Raw genomic sequence first — 8,630 nt, 5'->3', positions numbered from 1 at the left:
AAATCTATTTTTTGGCAGCGGGTAGAAGTTTTTACATTGCTTGAGGGATAAAGAATATCAATTTGTTTGTTTTATTCATACACCGATGTGCGGTATTAGCAAGTATGTTGGGCACTTATTATTGTCTCTTGCGTTCGTTTTTTCCTCTATAGCAAGTCTTTGTAGCAATGTTATAAAACAACTTTGAGCAAGGGGAATTTTCTTTAAAAAAACGGTTTGTAAAGCCCCCTACAGCTTCAGGAATCCCTCCAGATCCAACCCATGAACCCCCGCCGGACATCGACAAGAGGCTTTACCCCTGGACCCAGCGGGAAAAGCCCCCACGACTCCACGCCGTAATAAGTCTTCATGATGTTCCCATACCACACACACACATACACAAGACGGATTTGCGCCAATATACAGACAAATTGACAAATTTCAGCATGATTTTACCTTGATGCGACATTAGCAGACGTCTCATGGATACGCTAAAATTTAAAACCACGCAATTTAAAGGAACACGTTGCCTTGGATCGGACGAGTTGGTCTATATAAAGCGTTTGTAACCATTTTTTTTTTTAAATGCATATGGTTAGAAAGATGTTTAAAAAGTACAATACAATGCTCCACACAAGTTTTCCTCGAAATTGCGTGGTTTTTCCTTTTACTGTATAAACTAATACGGTCGGCCATTATGGGAGTCAAAAATTTGACTCCCATAAATGGCCGACCGTGTTAGTCTACGAGGTAAAAGGAAAACCGTGCGATTTCGAGGCATGTTTGTGTGGATCATTGTATTCTACTTTTACAAAATCTTTCTACTCATATGCATTTTATAACAAACGGTTACAAACGCTTTTCAAAGACCAAATCGACCGATCCAAGGCAACGTGTTCCTTTAAATTGCGCCGCGGTTCACCATAAAAACCATCGAAGCGTTTAATTCGGCAGAGATTCTACACAATCGGAAGGATTGTAGTACTGTTGCCATAGGGACCGCACTGGCAGGAGATTCTATCCCCCTGAGATTCTGTCCCCCATAATTGGCGAACCATTCTGATAGCGCCCTCTTTTGAATCATCATCCCCGCCGGTCCACGCTAGTTTCCCATATGGGGGACAGAACCTTGATCTCCGGCGGCAGAATTCCCTGAGATACCGGTGTCCCAGCGAAATCTGTCCGCCGGAGATTCGGTCTCCCATCATGGAAAATTAATGTTGGCTCTAGGAGGATGATTCAAAAGAGGGCGCTACAGAAGAAGTTTGTGTGTAGTTCGACACATGGGGGGGGGGGGGGGGGGGGGGGCAGAATCTCCTGCCACACCAGGTTTTGTATAATAACTTTGCTACTATTAGAGGCGTGCCATTCTATATAGATGCATCGATTAGCTTACAAGAGAGTGATACGCAGGTCTAACCTAGTGTTCAGCCATAACAACCCTAGACTTGATTTCAAGTCTGAGCCTCACGGTTATTCGTCCGGTCTGTACCACCAGCCACGAAAAGCGCCCACACAGACACGCGCCCCAACTATAAAAATGACAGAGGGCGCTATTTAAAGCAGTAGTGTATTGGCTATCGGTTAACTATACACCACGACAGACTTGAAACCAAGTCTACACAACCGCAGCTCGCGAGCAGGTCAATGACGTAGTTTCCGGTTGAAGGCGCATCATTGGAAATAGATAAATTTGAATACTCTTTAATTCCCTTACCCCCCCCCCCCCCCCCAGCTTGCGTGGTGGACATTCATAGGACAACCCTCGATTCACCAAAATCGCTTCACGCCGCACTAACATGAATTATTTTGCCTCCAAAACGCAAACTTGACCCCAACCCTTTGCTTCAACCCTTTGCTAGATGACCAAAGTATTTAAATTCGCGATTTTTGTTGTTGAAATAAACCTTTCGATGTGTGAGCGTACTTGACACTGGACAAAGTTGTTCTATATTTTGTGATCAATTCTCTCTTAAAATAATTTGATTGTTTCCTTGTCTTTAAGATCAACTTCAAAAGAGATTCATGTCACAATCAAGCTCTTATTAAATCTTTAATGAAATTTAACTAAACGAGCTTCACTTAAACACATATCCTTTCATCTCGTCCACAAGCCTCAAGAGAAAATAGATTTTCATTTCAATTGAAAGAAATGTTTGCAAATAATTGTCCCCTCCCAGATTCCATCACAAGTCCTAGCTCTCAGAGATTCCATCACAAGTCCGTTGGCTGATTTGCTTTCATATAAGAATAAATTAATGTTCTTGGGTTCTCGTCTGCGAACACATTGAAATTTTTGTTGTTTTTCGCTGAACGTTTCAACTGATTTTTTTTTACTACAAAAAGGCAAACCCTTTTATTTAAAATCTGAAGTATTCCCAAAACTATGGGCTGTAAATCTTTGAGTAAAAGTCAACGATTGTCTGTTTCTGTTATGATCGTCATGTCTATGTTTTTACTCATGGTGATTTAAAGGAACGTTACAGAATTGGTAAGAACAAAAATCGCGAAGATCATAGATTTTAATAAAAACTTACACGGTCTAATGATGATGATGATAAAAAACATCCCTTGAAATATTTCTGTCTGAAATACCATATTTGATGATAAATAAATAAATTTAATTTCCCGTTTTGAGTTTATCGCTCAGTGAGCGTTTTATTCATTTGTGTTTTGGCATCGATGCAATGCAAAATGTGTAATTGGTTTTTCACTATTTTCTCGTGACCCAGATGGCTGATCGATCTCAAACTTCTACAGGTTTGTCAGTTTATGTATATGATGGATTATATAAAGTGATTACACTGCCAGAAACTGGTTTGTAAGCAAAAACCAATTCTGTAATGTTCCTTTAACAGTGTTGATTGAAATTATTTCTCTCCGTAAATACACGTGAAAGGTTTCTTGGACTTCATAAACTGGGTGTGGTTGGCCTTATGGCGGGTGATTTTATTGAGTTGACAAATTCGCTCCCCTGTCCCGAAATGCTGCACGTTGAAGGAGCGACATCTGGGGCGGTAGTCACACTCAGTGGCGCAGGCACGGACGTTGCTGGTCGGTATCTCTCGTAAGGTGTGGCCGGTCTGACACGACGCAAGCAGGCGCCATTGCTTCAACTTGGCATGTGTTGCCACAACTTCCTTGCCTTTGCAGATAACATGGCATTTATCAGAGCATTGAGTATCATTCCATTTACCATCCCATGAGGATACAAGCTCAACACAGTTACTTACTGTTCCGCCGTTTGTGCTATTCCCGTACCAGTTCATATACCCGCCGTTGTCTGGAGCGCAGTCCCAATGCCCTTCATTCTTTATATCATTGCAATTAATCCACACATAATCGATGATACTCTTGGTTTTATTCAGTATATAGTTATTTTCCTCCAGCGATGAAGGGGCAACCATCTCCCCTCCCATCTTCTGACATTTCAATATCCCTTCTTGCCAAGACATTCCCCCTTCAAGAAGTTTGTAGCAAGAGCCGCCCCATGACTCCCAGCCGAATGGACACAACATCTGAGGCTTACACGAATGAGCAGAACTCATACCAATGGTGAAGAGAACCAACAAAACAGAAGGCAACAAAAATCCTCCCATTATTTATAGAGAGCCAAGTTGAAGAGCTGAAAACTCTGAAACTGTTTAATGGTGTGGTTGAACAAGAATTTAACGGCACTTTGACACACGTCCACCAATCAGTGACTTCAAACGACAGCCCACAATCACTCCTTTACACTGAGTTTCCCTAAAGGTTTTTTACTTGACATTAAATCGTGTAAAGTTAAACGATATCGCTTAAGTTCTTTCTCAGTCAGTGGTTGTTGGTTATTCAGCTAGAAAACATCAGACGGTAGAACTCAGATTGGCTCTGATATCAGCAAGTTCAGCCAGGAATATTGCAGTTTCTGCGCTTTGGCTTACACTACATCGATGTGTTCATTGAGAACCAATGAAGTTAAGTTGTGTCAATCGCTTAAAGGTCAACTAAATATGCCGGTTTTCTATTGGACGATTCAAAAGTAGAAACTTCATCTGTAACGAGACTGTCTCTCTTTCTGAGACCATTACAGTGCACATCATCTCGCCACAATCACAAGTCAGCACTGCCAGCAAACCTCCCTACGTAATGATGCTTGTGTCAACTAACCCACTGAAAACAAAATCTGACGAACCATTTCTGACCAATCAGCGACTGACACAGGTTTTAACCGAGTGTAATTAATTACAGCAATTTAAAGAAAAAGTAAAGGAACAGCTAGGCTGGCACATATTCATCGGAAACACGATCTTTCCTGCAGGGGATTGAGTTTTTAAAGACGCTGATTGACCCTCTTGGTGATTGTAAAACACCAGTCTTCTCACTTGTTGCATCTTAACATTATGCACAAAATCACAAAGCTGTGAAAATAATTTGAACTCACTAACCCTTGGTCGTCGAAGTTGCGAGATAATAATGGAAGAAAAACAACCTTTGTCTCACGAAGATGAGTGCTTCCAGATGCTTGATTTGGGGACCACAAAATGTTGTTCTGAGGTCTCGAAATCAAATTCGTGGAAAATTAATTCTTTTTCGAAAACTATACGCTACTTTAGAAGTTGCCGTTTCCTCACAATGTTTAATATTATCAACAGCTCTCTTTTACAAAGCAAGTTTTTGTTCTAATAATAATTTTTAGTAATTACCAATAGTGTCCAGTACCTTTAAGAGAGATAAACAATAGACTCCATTGTGATGCCTGCTTTGGACAACCTTGGCGTTCAGTATGAAGTAATCTGGATTATATTCCCAACCACCAGTAAATAAGAGGACCAGGCGTACCCATATTCAAAACACGTTCTTTGCTGCAAGAGATCGATGGCAGAGAGATTAACAATACTTCATTATTATTGCTGTGACGCACACTTTGTGGGCAGCCTTGGCCATCATTGGGTGTAATGACGTCCTGGAATAATTTCTAACCAGTAAATAATCGCTATGGAAACAAAATTAATCACCAATTCCCAAATTAAATTCATTTGCCTACTATTTTTGTAGTCGGTGGTATGTCCACTTTTTAGTTAAATTGCTGTCGTATTTCTTTAAGAGTCTGTTGCAAGAGCCACCCCATGACTCCCAGTCGAATGGACACAACATCTGAAGCTTACACGAATGAACAGAACTCATACCAATGGTGAAGAGAATCAACAAAACAGAAGGCAAACAAAATCCTCCCGTGATTTCAAGAAAGTCAACAGTTTTATGGGATGTATTTTAGTTGTTCCTTTTAAATCTTGACAGAAATATGGGCAATCGTATCCTGGTGACACTTGCCTAAATTGTTTCAATTTGTCAAAAACATGAAAGGTGCGGATCAGTGTTCCTTCGATTTATTCAATAATAGACACATGAAAAGTTTTGAAAAGTTTTAAAGAATCTGGCACTCACTCTCGGCCAGTTGAGTAAAGATTACTTGAGTTATAGTTGGCCTATTAAATGCCTATCCACCGAGTTCAACAAGTCAACAGCACTAAGTGCCACACCGATCGGTGGTGGATAAAGGCAGTTTAAGTCTGCCGCCACCTAGCGCCTAATTAAGGCGAGGATGGTGGGCGGGTTTTTCAAAATTTCTAGCCTGAACATCCCTGACGTCACATTTCGAGGCTCGTGGATAACATATAGTGGCCTAGCTCTTGCGTACAGTGTGACCAATCCTCAACTTTCTTTCAAGGCCTTCTTATTGAAATGGTGGATGTGATTGTGCATATAGAGAGGAACAATGTGGAAGTCCTAATATGCCTTTCACAAAAAACTGATTTGGGCACATGTCACAACAATGTTAAATTTGTATTGGGGATAGAGAATATTAATTTTTTGGTTTTACCCATATACACCAGTGTGTGTTGGCACTGTATACTCAGTTCTTTCCTGAGTTCTGTGGGGAAATAAGTCACAGGTATACTCAAGTGTGATTCAAACCATGCAATTCTAGAGAGCAGTGTCAGTGTCTAGTTGGTAAGACACTGCTCTCTGGGTTCGAATCACACTACTCTCTAGAATTGCAAAGGTCGTGGGTTCGAATCACACTGCTCTCTAGAATTGCTAAGGTCGTGGGTTCGAATCACACTGCTCTCTAGAATTGCTAAGGTCGTGGGTTCGAATCACACTGCTCTCTAGAATTGCAAAGGTCGTGGGTTCAAATCACACTGCTCTCTAGAATTGCTAAGGTCGTGGGTTCGAATCACACTGCTCTCTAGAATTGCTAAGGTCGTGGGTTCGAATCACACTGCTCTCTAGAATTGCTAAGGTCGTGGGTTCGAATCACACTGCTCTCCAGAATTGCTAAGGTCGTGGGTTCGCATCACACTGCTCTCTAGAATTGCTAAGGTCGTGGGTTCGAATCGACCTCTCTAAAATTGCAAAGGTCGTGGGTTCGAATCACACTGCTATCTAGAATTGCTAAGGTTATGGGTTCGAATCAACCTGCTCTCTAGAATTGCAAAGTTCGTGGGTTTGAATCACACTGCTCTCTAGAATTGCTAAGGTCGTGGGTTCAAATCACACTACTCTCCAGAATTGCTAAGGTCGTGGGTTCGCATCACACTGCTCTCTAGAATTGCTAAGGTCGTGGGTTCGAATCGACCTCTCTAGAATTGCAAAGGTTGTGGGTTCGAATCACACTGCTCTCTAGAACTGCTAAGGTCGTGGGTTCGAATCACACTGCTCTCTAGAATTGCTAAGGTCAGTGGTTCGAATGACACTGCTCTCTAGAATTGCAAAGGTCGTGGGTTCGAATCACACTGCTCTCTAGAATTGCTAAGGTCGTGGGTTCGAATCACACTGCTCTCTAGAATTGCTAAGGTCGTGGGTTCAAATCACACTGCTCTCTAGAATTGCTAAGGTCGTGGGTTCAAATCACACTACTCTTCAGAATTGCTAAGGTCGTGGGTTCGAATCACACTGCTCTCTAGAATTGCTAAGGTCGTGGGTTCGAATCACACTGCTCTCTAGAATTGCTAAGGTCGTGGGTTCGAATCGACCTCTCTAGAATTGCAAAGGTCGTGGGTTCAAATCACACTGCTCTCTAGAACTGCTAAGGTCGTGGGTTCAAATCACACTGCTCTCTAGAATTGCTAAGGTCGTGGGTTCGAATCACACTGCTCTCTAGAATTGCTAAGGTCGTGGGTTCGAATCACACTGCTCTCTAGAATTGCTAATGTCGTGGGTTCGAATCACACTGCTCTCTAGAATTGCTAATGTCGTGGGTTCGAATCACACTGCTCTCTAGAATTGCTAAGGTCGTGGGTTCGAATCACACTGCTCTCTAGAATTGCAAAGGTCGTGGGTTCGAATCGACCTCTCTAGAATTGCTAAGGTCGTGGGTTCAAATCACACTACTCTCCAGAATTGCTAAGGTCGTGGGTTCGAATCACACTGCTCTCTAGAATTGCTAAGGTCGTGGGTTCGAATCACACTGCTCTCTAGAATTGCTAAGGTCGTGGGTTCGAATCGACCTCTCTAGAATTGCTAAGGTCGTGGGTTAAAATCACACTGCTCTCTAGAATTGCTAAGGTCGTGGGTTCGAATCACACTGCTCTCTAGAATTGCTAATGTCGTGGGTTCGAATCACACTGCTCTCTAGAATTGCTAAGGTCGTGGGTTCGAATCACACTGCTCTCTAGAATTGCCAAGGTCGTGGGTTCAAATCACACTGCTCTCTAGAATTGCAAAGGTCGTGGGTTCGAATCACACTGCTCTCTAGAATTGCTAAGGTCGTGGGTTCGAATCACACTGCTCTCTAGAATTGCAAAGGTCGTGGGTTCGAATCACACTGCTCTCTAGAATTGCTAAGGTCGTGGGTTCGAATCACACTGCTCTCTAGAATTGCTAAGGTCGTGGGTTCGAATCACACTGCTCTCTAAAATTGCAAAGGTCGTGGGTTCGAATCACACTGCTCTCTAAAATTGCTAAGGTCGTGGGTTCGAATCACACTGCTCTCTAGAATTGCAAAGGTCGTGGGTTCAAATCACACTGCTCTCTAGAATTGCTAAGGTCGTGGGTTCGAATCACACTGCTCTCTAGAATTGCAAAGGTCGTGGGTTCAAATCACACTGCTCTCTAGAATTGCTAAGGTCGTGGGTTCGAATCACACTGCTCTCTAGAATTGCAAAGGTCGTGGGTTCGAATCACACTGCTCTCTAGAATTGCCAAGGTCGTGGGTTCGAATCACACTGCTCTCTAGAATTGCTAAGGTCGTGGGTTCGAATCACACTGCTCTCTAGAATTGCAAAGGTCGTGGGTTCTCTAGAACTGCAAAGGTCGTGGGTTCGAATCACACTGCTCTCTAGAATTGCTTAGGTCGTGGGTTCGAATCACACCCGAGTATGTCTGTGATTTGTTTCAAGTACTGAGTATACAGTAGCAAGCCCAGAGGTCATTCTCTATGGTCATTGGCTGGTAACCTGTTTCTGTTAAGCAATACTTTTCTGTGCTTAGCAAGTTCTTGTGCCTACAGGCTTTGGGGTATTAGGCTCTGGTGTTTAGGCAAATTACCATCTTTCTCAGCTCCCTGAGGAGTATACAACCCTAGGCAACCACAGCGCTCCAATACAGAGCCTTTTTCATACACAATATCAACCTCTACCCTCGCAGGTACCCATTTATACCCCTGG

This window comes from Asterias rubens, chromosome 22, assembly GCF_902459465.1.
Source record: "Asterias rubens chromosome 22, eAstRub1.3, whole genome shotgun sequence".
Taxonomy (NCBI): Eukaryota; Metazoa; Echinodermata; class Asteroidea; order Forcipulatida; family Asteriidae; genus Asterias; species Asterias rubens.
The sequence above is the reverse complement of the archived record's forward strand: the minus strand, read 5'-3'. Positions refer to the sequence as shown.